This window comes from Pteropus vampyrus, unplaced genomic scaffold (assembly GCF_000151845.1).
Source record: "Pteropus vampyrus isolate Shadow unplaced genomic scaffold, Pvam_2.0 Scaffold416, whole genome shotgun sequence".
Taxonomy (NCBI): Eukaryota; Metazoa; Chordata; class Mammalia; order Chiroptera; family Pteropodidae; genus Pteropus; species Pteropus vampyrus.
In genome coordinates, this window is record NW_011889197.1 from 248319 (window position 1) to 260801 (window position 12483).

At 34.1% G+C, this 12483-nt stretch overlaps 1 non-coding gene and 1 pseudogene across 1 annotated transcript; one reads left to right on the top strand and one right to left on the bottom strand.

Annotated features, from left to right (window-relative positions):
- Positions 1–3487: 3487 nt before the first annotated feature.
- LOC105306037 lies at positions 3488–4226 on the bottom strand (annotated as a pseudogene).
- A 7989-nt stretch (positions 4227–12215) lies between these two features.
- Positions 12216–12321, top strand: LOC111731979. Its single transcript, XR_002777387.1, has one exon. It is a non-coding gene; the product is annotated as a U6 spliceosomal RNA (small nuclear RNA).
- Positions 12322–12483: the final 162 nt, after the last annotated feature.

A 12483-nucleotide genomic window follows, 5' to 3' on the forward strand; every position in this document is an offset into this window, starting at 1 on the left:
TGATCTTTTGAGCTCAAATTAGTCCTGCCTCACCCTCTTGAGTTGACAAGTAAATAATTGCTTGGATTCTGTTAATAGAAGGATTTGTATTTCCCAAGTGTCTCACACTCCAGTGACACCTTGTCAATATCCTCCCTAAGTTACAAAGGAGATGACAGGGGCACAGATGAAGGAAGAGTTTCTTTCTTTAGTAACTCCCCCCTTTCAGTCTGATTATGATGAGAAGTAATGAATGGCCTGGAAAGAGTATTTGACTAGGTTTTTGTGGGTTTAGCATTGGTTTTACTGGAATATTTTTGGTGTCTTTGGGAGAGTCATTATATTTCTTAATGCCTCATTGTCCTCATCTGTTATAAGAAAGGATTAGACCAGATGATTGGTAAGCATGGACCTTAGAGTCATGCAGGCTGCAGTTCAAATCAGGGCTCTGTTACTTTAGCAGTCATATAACTTTGGGATCATTAACCTCTCTGAGGCACAATTTCATCCATTTCCTAACTGATCAGCCTAGATTAACACTAAGGCTAAATAATTAAATTTTAATTCACTCTACTTCATCTCCTGTGCCAACTAACTTAGTTGTCTCCCATCCTCAATCACCATTCTTCCTTTTCATCTTCTCCATCCAGAGGCAATCCTCATTCTTCACAATTACTTGTCTCTATTTCCAAAAGATGAAGCCCAGTATATCAGAGTTGTTGTTTTTTTTTTTTGTCTTCGTTATGTAGCAGTTTAGACTAAAAGGCTCCAAAAAAGAACCTTTTAATTTCAAGACCTCTGATTTCTTAGTCCCTAAAATAGTGACTGGGTGGAAGCAGAGGAATGTGGGGCATAATGTGATATAGAGAAAAATCTATTGATGGGATAAAGAATGACTTGGATAGCAGTTAAGAAACAATTACTGTCCTCCCTTTCCCCTTGATAACTCAAGTCCTGAAATACCACTTTTCATGCAGTTCTTAATCACTTCACGTCATAGTTTTCCTGGTAATGGCTAACCTTGACCATGGTTGCCTCATCTTATTCAGAGCCTAGAAGGCCTATTTCATTTCACAGGAGGTTGTTACAAAGAGCCATTGAGAAAAGGAAATCTAATAGGTGAGACCTTGAACATGATGGATTCCTCCTGACTTCCGTTTTTGGTTATAGACCAAAGGTCACGCGTGAATCCCACTTCTTAGGATTAAGAGATTACCTTTAGAAAAAGAAAGAAAAATAAATATTGTTAATTAATTTTTATTTGAGGCCTCCACTCCTTACCTGCTCTCTATTCCTCTTTTGTCTGGTCCCAAAGAAAACCTATGGGAGAGGCCTAGCCTATCAGCCGAGTTGGCTCCTTCACAATTGGAAACTGACTGTGGCCACTGTGAGCCACCTTGCCCCAGCCACTCCTCTTCCATTCCAAGTCTTACACAATAGCCAAGCAGGCAGATGGAGACTCCAGCTTATGCTTTTCTTTCTGGGCTCCCAGGCTTCTCAAAGAATCCCTTTGTTAGTTAATGTCAGTCTCTCACCAATGGCCTATAATAGAAGCCAAAGGGACTGAGATCAGGTGGGGAGGATGCTTCCCTGAGGGGTGCCAGGTATATGGGGACTTTCTGGTGGCCTTGAATTAATGTTGGCATCTATGTGTTTTTCAGGGTAAGAGTGGTCTAACATTTTTAAAGTCCTTTATAAGACTCACCTCCTGAAGGAAGCTCTCATGATTATTCCTATTCCTGTTCTGATCGTGTCTTCATTGAGCATTCTCTCAGGCTGCCATACATTTAATGCCTCTCTTCCTGAGACATTTCATAAACCATTGAAAGTAAACAAATAAACAAAAAACTGGCAAATGTTTGAGTCAAAGACAAATTCAAAACCATGATTCAATCAAAATCATGTGCTCTTTCTACTATACCAAGTATTCTTGTTCACACAATACTCTGGAATCAATTTCTTTAGTTTCAGGTGCCCAGTGGAGAGGTCAAGTCCATTTTCAAGCCTTATACTGCTCCCTTGCAATGCTCAGGATGAAAAACACTCAAGGCCTGAAGTCAAGCAAATATAGTGGACTTTGTCTTTTTGGAAGCCTGCAATATTTTAGAAGCATCTAATGGGAGGTCTTCACTGCTCCAGGCCATAATATTCCCCTTTTCAAAGCAAACACTGTCAAGAACTTCTGACATAGTGACATTCAGATTAGAATACAAAACAACCAGCCCTAAGAAAGGAAATAGGACATGAAACCCACAGAGCTTGTACTATGTTCTCCATCACTTACAAGTTCTCACTGTCAAGAGGCAGCTAGAGCAGACCGGGCTGCACAGAGGAGTGTTTCAGAGCATAAATTTTGAAATCAGATGACCCGAGGCAGTTCAAATTCTAGTACTGTCCTTTCTTCATTGAGTTTACTTATTCAAAGTTTACTTACCTCTCTCTAAACTATATATCTTCATCCATAAAGTGGGATTTACAATAGCTACCTAAGGAAGCTGTCATAAGGATTAAACGAAGTAATATAACTATAAAGAACTTAGCACACGGTACTTCTTCAACATGCAATAGCTGGTATAATGAAAGCATTCTACACTGAACAGCCAAGGATTAAGTCTGAATTCTGTTTCTTGGCTCTGTGAACTTGAGCAAGTCATTTAACCTCTTCAGGTCTTTGTTTCCTCTTCCTTAGTGAGGGTTTGGACTGAAGATATCCAGATTCCTGCTCAACTATAAAATTCTTTAGTTTTATGTGCCCACCTGACTCATCTCTATGTCTGACTCCCAATCACTTGTAAGCCTCTCAAGGGCAGGGACCATTTTACTTATAACCCTTGGGCCAAAGACAAAACCAAAACTTAGTGGATATTTTTTTTTCCAGTAGGAAAAATCCTAGTTTTGGAGCTGGGATTATCTTTCTTGGTGCCTTGGTGACCCACAGTGTAAGCTTGGATCAGCCAAGGGAGCTTCATCCGCTGCCCTGACCTTAGATGCCACAGACATTCTGGAAAGTTTAAATCATCAAACATGCTACAGAAAAGCTTACTGAGAGCTGGTGATTTAATGTCTGGAGGTCCCATTCTCATCTAACTGGGTTTGAACCCAAACAGAATGAAGGAACAACAGCCATATTATGCTGAAAAGCATGAAGCTCTGCTATCTCCTTCCTTTTCCTTCCAGATAGAACTAAGCATGACAAGTCTTTAAACTAGGTTACTTTACCATCTGAGTGGCACAAAATAGCTAAATGCTCATCCTATGCCCTCACTTCAATTCTTTTATTTTTTTTATTAGTTTTCAGGTTTCATCATTTTAATCAGCTCTGTGAAGGACACCCTAAACATTATATGAGACACAACAGAATATTTTTTCTTCCAGTATTAAAAAAAAAATGACACACATATTTTTAAGAAATTTCCTTATTCTCAGGATGGTGATCTTCAGTTAAAAAAAAAAAAAAATCAGTCTGGCCAAACATTTTTGCCAGAACCAGTCTTGAGAGTTCAAACTAAAAACTAGTAAAAAGGAAAAATACCGAGACTCTATAAATGTGCCAGAATTTATTTTTAATGGGAGGAAAGAATTTTAAAACACCTGGAGCTTTCTAAAAGTTCTTTAACAAACTACCTTGGGAATTCAATTCGAAAATAGAAGTCGATGTATTAAGACAGATGTTTCAGTGCAGTTCTCAAAATTTTTATAAATACAGCCATTTGGAAAGACAATTCTGGATCACAAGTTTTATTCCTTGTGTATCTACATTAGGTGTGCATGCTTCATCTCAGTTGTCATAACTGTCTCTGCAATTTTCTCCTGAGTAGTGGTCATAACCACCTTGGCTTCTGCCGCCATTGTCTCTGGACCATTCATATTCCTATTCATGTCCTCCGTGTTGACTGTCATACTTGCCACTTTCATATCCTTGGTCCCTACCAACTCTAGAGTAGCTGCAATCATGCCCATGGGCACTAAAGTCATGCCCTTTGGTTCCCCAAGCTAATTTGCCCACATGGCCTACATGAATCTGGCAACCATCTAGAGATTCTACATTCCTGACTCATGGCATCTGAGACATGTTCTAGATTGGTGAAGGTGATGACGCCAAAACTCCAGGACCACTGAGTCTCCCAGTCCTTGACAAGGACCACCTCAGAAATAGGCCTGAAGCTTCTGAAGTGATGTTCCAGAGTCTGTTTATCAATGTTGAAGTTGAGCCCACCAATGAAGACCTACCTTTATTCAGAGGACATGGCAGTGAATTTAAGTCCTGTAAATTAAGAAGTAAAAGGTCCAAAGGGACAGCTACCACTGAGGAAAAGAGCAACTGATCCTCAATTATTTTTCAAAACAAACAAACAAATAAAAAAAATAAAAACTCTTTCAAATTCACATCTATTGAATTCACAATTCTTCCCTCTCATATTTCCAAACCTTGATGCTTTAGCTAGACTATTTCTGTTGGCTTGAGCAGAAAAGATTTATCTTCAGTTTGATTCCTGAGTATTTCTCTGACTCATCTTTGCATCTCTCTCATCCAGCCAGGAAAGGTTTCCCACTTTTAAGGGTTCATGTCACTATATTAGGTATCCATCTGTATAATCCAAGATAATCTCCCCACCTCAAAATCCATACACTAAATCTGCAAAGTTCCTTTTGTAATATAAGGTAACAAATTCACAAATTCTAAGGATTAGAGCATGGACATCTCTGGAGACCATTATTCTGCATACTGTAAAATCCTCGAATTCACTTATGAATTGAAATCTACACAACCTTCTCCCAGTTTGGGCTGCTATTCTCAGATAAGACTAATGAAATTTCCAATGTGTACCTGCTGGAGATTTGGGGTTCTCCTCTTCTCAGGATCATCACATGACCCTTTGCTGATGATTCTCTGCTTACTCCCACACAGATGATACCATCTGGGTCTTGTACTTAGAGATGGCTTATCCTCACCTGTTTGTGTTTTTGTAGTTTGTTGGATGATGTATACTTAATTCTGAAGTAAGTATTGTCCATGAGTTTTTAATTCGTATTCCATATTTTGTCTATTTTGGGGGCAGATTAGAAGATATTCAAACTATGGTTTCACCATTGCCACCTTCCCCATATCTTCTGCCTCTCTTCCTTTTTTTTTTCATTTTTACTCAAGTATAATTGATAAATAAAATTATAAGATATTTAAAGTGTACATAATGGTGATTTGATATATGTATATATTGTGAAAGGATTCCCACTATCTAGTTAACACATTCAATCCATCACCTCACATATTTATCTTTTTTATAATAACATTTAAATTCTACTCTTGAAAAAAATTTCAGTTACATAATAGAGTATTATCAACTATAATCAACATGTTTTATACTTTGTCTTGCATTTATAAAGGTGATACCAGTGATGGTGAATATCTATTTAGAACTTGCTATATGCCAGGCATTGAGGATACAAATACATATTGAAAAGCATAAATTCAAGAGAGGCAGAGTTGTCTCTATTTGCAGATGACCTGATATATACAGAAAAGTATATCATCTTTATCAAATGAATATATTTAATATAATGCATATTAAATATATGCATTTGTCTTTGTAAATCTCAATTATTAAGGGATGTCTTTGTAAATCTCAATTATTAGGGGATCAGATGATACAACATATAATATTCAAATTACTGAAATGCATAAAGAAATTTGCAACTTTATTATATGGATTTCTGCTAAAGATTCAACAAACAAATGTTTCAAACGTTATTGTTGATATGGTTTCTGAAATATATAAACTATCCTGTTCAAAAAGAAGATGCAGCATGGAATGGGGTGCACTTGGAGAGAAGTGTGGGAAAAAAATCCAGAGTATAAAAAAAAGCACCGAGGGCAGAAAAATATCATAAGAGAAATTCGCCTACCTAAGCAATGGTAGTGTTCTAGGCTAAATAAAATACTTACATGGTTGCCTTTTTCTTTTATTAATTTAAGGAAGAAAAAGCAATTAAGCACAAAAAAATCTTTATATTGAAAGTTATGCTATTAAAACATTTACCCTTTTTCATCTATTTGAATCAGGCATTTCCTTATACCATGTGACCCCCCCACACACACAAAAAAAAGAATACAAAAAGTAAGTGTAGGTTTCTGCTTCTTGGAGGATGGAATAGGTGTATTTTTCCCTATACCTACTGATAAGTACAACTGAAACCCATGGACGTCATATATAAAACAATCACAAGAGAGCTCTTAAAGTTGGACAGAAGGCAAATCAGTAGAGACCTTGGGACCAGAGAAATGGGCTCCTCATTATTTTGTTTTGTCTCATATATCCCAGAATTGGAGCTGAAGAAGCCAGCAACTTGAAAATGTCAATAGGTATGAATCAAAACAAACAAAAAAAGCCCAAAAAACGCCTCTCTCTCTGGCCAAAGGACCAAGAAAGTGGAGGAGTTGGAGGATAGCCTAGCAAGACAGAAAACCTTTAGACAATAACTATATTACAATAAGAGCCCACACACGAAAAACATTGGCACACCCATGCCAGCAAAGTAGAGTTGGGAGCCAGATGTTCACCCTCGCAACTCTGTAATGAGACACTCTAACACCCTTGCTAGGGTGGTATCAGAAAAGGCTAAGTAGAGGGCTGAAATTTTCATCTCCACCAGCTGAAAACAAGCTCCTTTATGATGGGATCATTGAGACTACATAAGGAATTTGGATGTCCACTGTCACCTGGCAGCAACAGGGCACTGCTACTTTCTCTCCATTGGGTATTATCAAAAGAGGCCTCATAGAAAGTCAGGATTTTCACCATCACCCAGTGGTAATGAGGCCTCCCTACCATGTTGTCACTGGAGACCACGTTGGAAAATGAAACTTCCATTCCTGTCCAGAAGTAATGAGAAGTACTCCTCCTCTCAGATGTCAAATGTCAATTGGAGATTGAGTAAAGAACCTGGAGATTATCTCTACCTGGTAATAACAAGGTTGTATCTCACCCTCTTTCCCTGCAAGAGCAATGTCGGATAAAGCCATCTAAAACAGATGGTTTACATGAGATCCAGAGTGTCAGAATATAATATGAAAATGTCTAATTTTCAATTGAAAATCATTTGTCACACCAAAAGCCAGGAAAATCTCAAACTTTAATAGATGAGGTTACAAAGATGTTAGAATTATCTAACAAAGATTATAAAATAGTCATGATAAAAATGCTTCAACTACTGATTGTCAACCAGGAAGAATCAATTGTCAATTATTTCTTCAAAAGTAATTTTTCAACTTCAAATTGACAACTGCTATATAACTGTTATTTTTTAAACCTTCATATTTAAACATCCAGCCTATTTACTAGCCTAGAAACTAAATTCTGCAGGTCAATATGAGAAATATTAACTCTATTCCCTTTAAAAATTTTTAAGTATATTCAAATCTATATCATTTGTGTAACTAATATGTATAGTGTAATAGAATTCTGCCACTAAATTTGCTGTATTGACATTAAACTCCAGTGTACAAAAGTACTATTAAAGTTTATGAAGAAAATATAATATAGCAAAAGATTTTTAATGCTTCAGTAAGAAATTACAAATATGCTTTAAATAAATTAAAAAATAGAAAACCTCTGCAAAGACATAGAAAGTCTCATTAAAGAAATAGAAGGTATCATTAAGAACCAAAAGAAAATTTTAGAACCAAAAAATATAATAACTGAACTAAAAAGTTCAATTAACTGATTCAACAGCACAATAGAGAGAACAGAGAAGTGAATCAATGAACTGAAAGATGCAACAATAGAAACTATCCAAATGAACAACAGAGAAAAAGTAGGCTGGGGTAAGGGGAAGAACAGAGCCTCACAAACCTATGGAATGATAACCAAAAATCTAACATTCATCTCATCAGAGTCCTGAAAGGAGAGGAGAAAGAGAATAAGACCAAAAAAATGCTGAAGAAAACAATGACTAAAAATGTCCCAAATTTGGAAAAACATAAGCCCATAGATTTAAGAAGTAGAGCAAATTTTAAACAGGATAAATCCAAATAAATCCATTTTAAGACATATTATAATTATTTCTGGAAACTAAAGAAAAAATATTGAATGCAATGAGAGAGAGAAAGGATACATTACCTGTAAGAGGGAAAAAAACGTTCAAATTATAGCAAATTTCTCATCAGAAACCATGGAAGCCATAAGGAAGTGGCATAGTATTTTTCTATTGCTGAAAGTAAAGAACTATCAACCCAGAATTCTATACCCAAAGAAAATATTCTTTAAGAATGAAGAGAAAATCAAGATATTCTCAGATAATAGAAAATTAAGATAATTTGTTGCCATCAGATATTCCCTAAAAGAATGACTATAATGAATTTCTATAAAGAAAGGAAACAATAAAAGAAGGAATCTTGGAACATTATAAAGTGAGAAAGATCATGATAACCAAAATCATAAGTAAATACAATAATTTTCCTTCTCTTGAGTTTTCTAAATTATGTTTGAGAGTCGATACAAAAATTACAATGCTGTCTGGAGGAAATATTTGAGATAATTACATTATAAATGGATGAGATTAAAAGGATGTAAAGGGAGGCAAGCTTTCTATATTTTACTCAAATTGATAAGTGATAACACCAATAGACTATGATGTTCTGAATATATAATGTTCCAAATAACAACTAGAGCAACCACTAAAAAAGCTATACAAAAAGATACACTAAAAAAAAAAATCAAAATGGAATTATAAAACTTTCAAGTAATTTACAGCAAGTCAGGAGAAAAAAAAGAAATGACAAACAAGGAGACAAAAATAGAATCCAAAAAGATGGCAGACTTAAGCCCCAATATATCAATAATAGCTTTAAATATAAATGATCTAAATACACCAACTTAAAGACAAAGACTGGCAGATGGATTAGAAAACATGACCCAACCATTTCTATAAGAAACTCATTTCAAATACCATAAAAGGAAGATAAAAGTAAAAGGATGTAAAAAGATACATCATGTAAATATTAATCGAAGGAAGGCAGAAGTGACTATACTGATATTAGATAACATAAACTTAAGGGCAATAAAAATTACCAGAGACAAAGAAGGAAATTATATAATGATTAAAAAAGAAAATCTGCCAAGAAGACATAGGAATCCTATCCATAAAAAACAGAGCTGAAAAAAAAAAAAAAGTTAAGCAAAAACTGATGGAAACAAATCCATAAGTTTACCTAGAGTTTCACAATTGATACCTGCCTCCCAATTGTTAGAACAGTTAGACAATTAGCAAGGATATATAAAAACGCAACACCACTATCAACTAAGAGAATTGAATTAATATTTACAGAACACGCCACCCAACAACAGCAGAACACTTATTATTCAAAGTGCCCAGAGGACATATACCAAGATATATCATATACCATATCCTGGGCCATAAAGCAAACCTCAAAAAAGTGTAAAAGAATTTAAATCATACTGTGTGTTCTCTGACTACAATGGAATAAAACTAGAAGCCAATTACAGAACGATAACAAGAAAGTCTCCAAACAATTGAAAACTAAACCTATTTCTAAATAACCTATAGGTCAAAGAGAAATTTGTGAAAGAAATTTTAAAAGTACACTGAATTTAATGAAAGCGCAATTACAAAATATCAAAATAATGAGACATAAGCAGCGCTGAGAGAAAACTTTATAGCACTAAATGTATGCATTAGAAAAGAGAAAAATCTCAGACTAATAATCAAAATTCTCACTCAAGAACCATGAAAAAGAAGAGAAAAAATTTGAAAGCAAGAAGAAAGGAGATAATTAAGATAAGTGCAAAAATCAATGAAATTGAAAAAATACATGGAGAAAATCAGTAAAACAAAAAGGTGGTTCTTTTAAAAGATCAATAAAGATTAATAAAATTGGAAAACCTCTAGTAAGAATAACAAAGAAAAAGGAGAAAAGCTACAGATTACCAATATCAGGAATGCTATCAAACCCTACAGACATAAAAGATTAATAAGCAGATACTATAAAATAATTCTATAGATGTAGATTTAATAACTTAGATGAAATGGACCAATTCCATAAAAAATGGAAACTACCATAACTCACCCGATATGGAAAAGATAATTTGAATGCCCCTATAACTATTAAAGAAATTAAATTTCTAATAAAAATATTCCCCCCAAAAGAAGTCTTCAGGCCCCAGTAGTTTCATTGGAGAATTGTTCTAAACATTAAAAGAAAAACTAACACCAATTCTATATAATTGAAGAAGGGGAAACACTTCCCAATTTAGTTATTTAGTGTTACCCTGATACCAAAACCATACAGAAATGGTACAAAAAAACTAAAACTAATATTCTTCATAAATACAGACACAAAAATCCTTAACAAAATATTGGCAAATAGAACTCAGAAATACATATTTTAAAAATATACACCATGATCAAGTGGGGTTTACTCCAGAGATGCAAAGTTGGTTCATTATTCAGAAATCAAACAATATTATTCACCACATTGACAAGCTAAAGAAAAAAATCACATGATATTATGCAGGAAAGTACTTGATCATTCATGATAAAATCATTTGGAAAAATACAAGTACTGCAGAACTTCCTTATCCTGATAAAGAGTATCTATAAAATCCCTACAAGTAATATTATACATAATGGTGAAAGACTGGTTTCCATTTAAGATTGGGAATAAAACATGCTCTTCTCACTGCTATTCAACATAGCACTGCATGTTCTGGCCAGTGCAATAATGCAAAATAAGATAAAATAATAAAATAAAATAAAATAAATGATAAATAGATGATAGATCATACATACATACATGCATACATACATACATATATACATACATACGTACATACAGAGAGAACAGAAAAGAAGAAATAAAACTGTCACTATTTACAGATAACACTATTGTCTACATAGAAAATTCCAAAAACTTACAAAAACTTCTAGAAATATTAAGTGCATTCAACAAAATTATAGGATACAAGATAAACATATAAAAATAGATTGTATTAAAAAAATAGACTGTGTTTCTATATACTAATAATGACTACATGGACACCAAAATTAAAACTACAATAACATTTACAATCATTCAGAAAATGAAGTATTTAAGTGTAAATCTAATAATAAAACATGTACAGAATTTGTATGCTGAAACTGTACAATGCTAAAGAAAGAAATCAAAGAAATCTAAATAAGTAGAGAGACATACCATGTTTGTGGATTGGAAGTCTAAATAGAGTAAAGATGTGAATTCTTCCCCAAACTGATACAAATGTTTAACACAATTTCTACCAAAATTCTAAAAACTCTTTTTGTAGATATAGGCAATATTATCCTAAAAAATCTATAGAAAGGCAAAGGAACTAGAATAACATAAACAATTTTGAAAAAGAAAGTGAGAAGAAGCAATCTACTCATTTTCAAGACTTACTGTGTAGCTACTGTGTAGCTCAAGACTATGTGTTATTGGCAGAGGGAAAGGCACATAGATCAATGAAATAAAGAACCCAGAAATAAACACACACAAATATGCCCAACTAATTTTTTTGAAGGTGCAAAAGCAATTCAATACAAGGAACAAATGGTGCTGGAGAAATTGAACATTCATATATGCAAAAAAAAAAAAAAGTCTAACGTTATTTAAACAACTCAGAATGGATAATGAATTTAAATATAAAGTGTAAAAGTATGAAACTTTTAGAAACAAATATAAGATCAAGTACTAGGCAGAGTTAGACTCAAGACTGAAAGGATAACTCATAAAAGAAGAAATAGGTAGCTAGGGCTTTATCAAATTTAAAAACTTTTGCCCCACAAAAGGTCCTATTAAGAAGATGAGAAGACAAGCTACAGTGTGAGAAAATATTTGCAAAATACATAACTTACAAAGGATTACTTTTAAACTCACAAGTGTAAAAAAAGCAAACGATCCAATTAGAGCCTAGGCAAGAGGCATTTCAACAAAGAAGATATACAGATGGCAAATAAGCACATGAAAAAGACATTCAACTTAATTATCCTTTAGGGAAATGCAAATTAAAGTCACAATGAGATACTGCCATATAATACCTATAATAATGACTAAAATGAAAAACAGACACAACATCAAATACTGGCAAGGATGCAGAAAAACTGCATACATTACCCATACATTGCTGCTGAGAATGTAAATGATATAGTCACTCTAGAGAAATAGTGTATAAAACAGTTTCTTAAAAAAAAAAAAACTAAACATGCTGCTCACTTCAGCAGCACATATACTAAAATTGAAATGATACCGAGAAGATTAGCATGACCCTTTGCAAGGCTGACATGCAAATTTGTGAAGTGTTCTATATTTTTATATCTATAAGATGTTTTACGTAAGCTTCATGATAACCACAAAGCAAAAATCTATAGTAGACACACAAGATATAAAGGAAAGGGAATCAAAGCATACTATCATGAAAAATCATCAATTCACAGAGAAAAAAATGGCAAAAGAGGAAGAAAGGAATAAGGAAA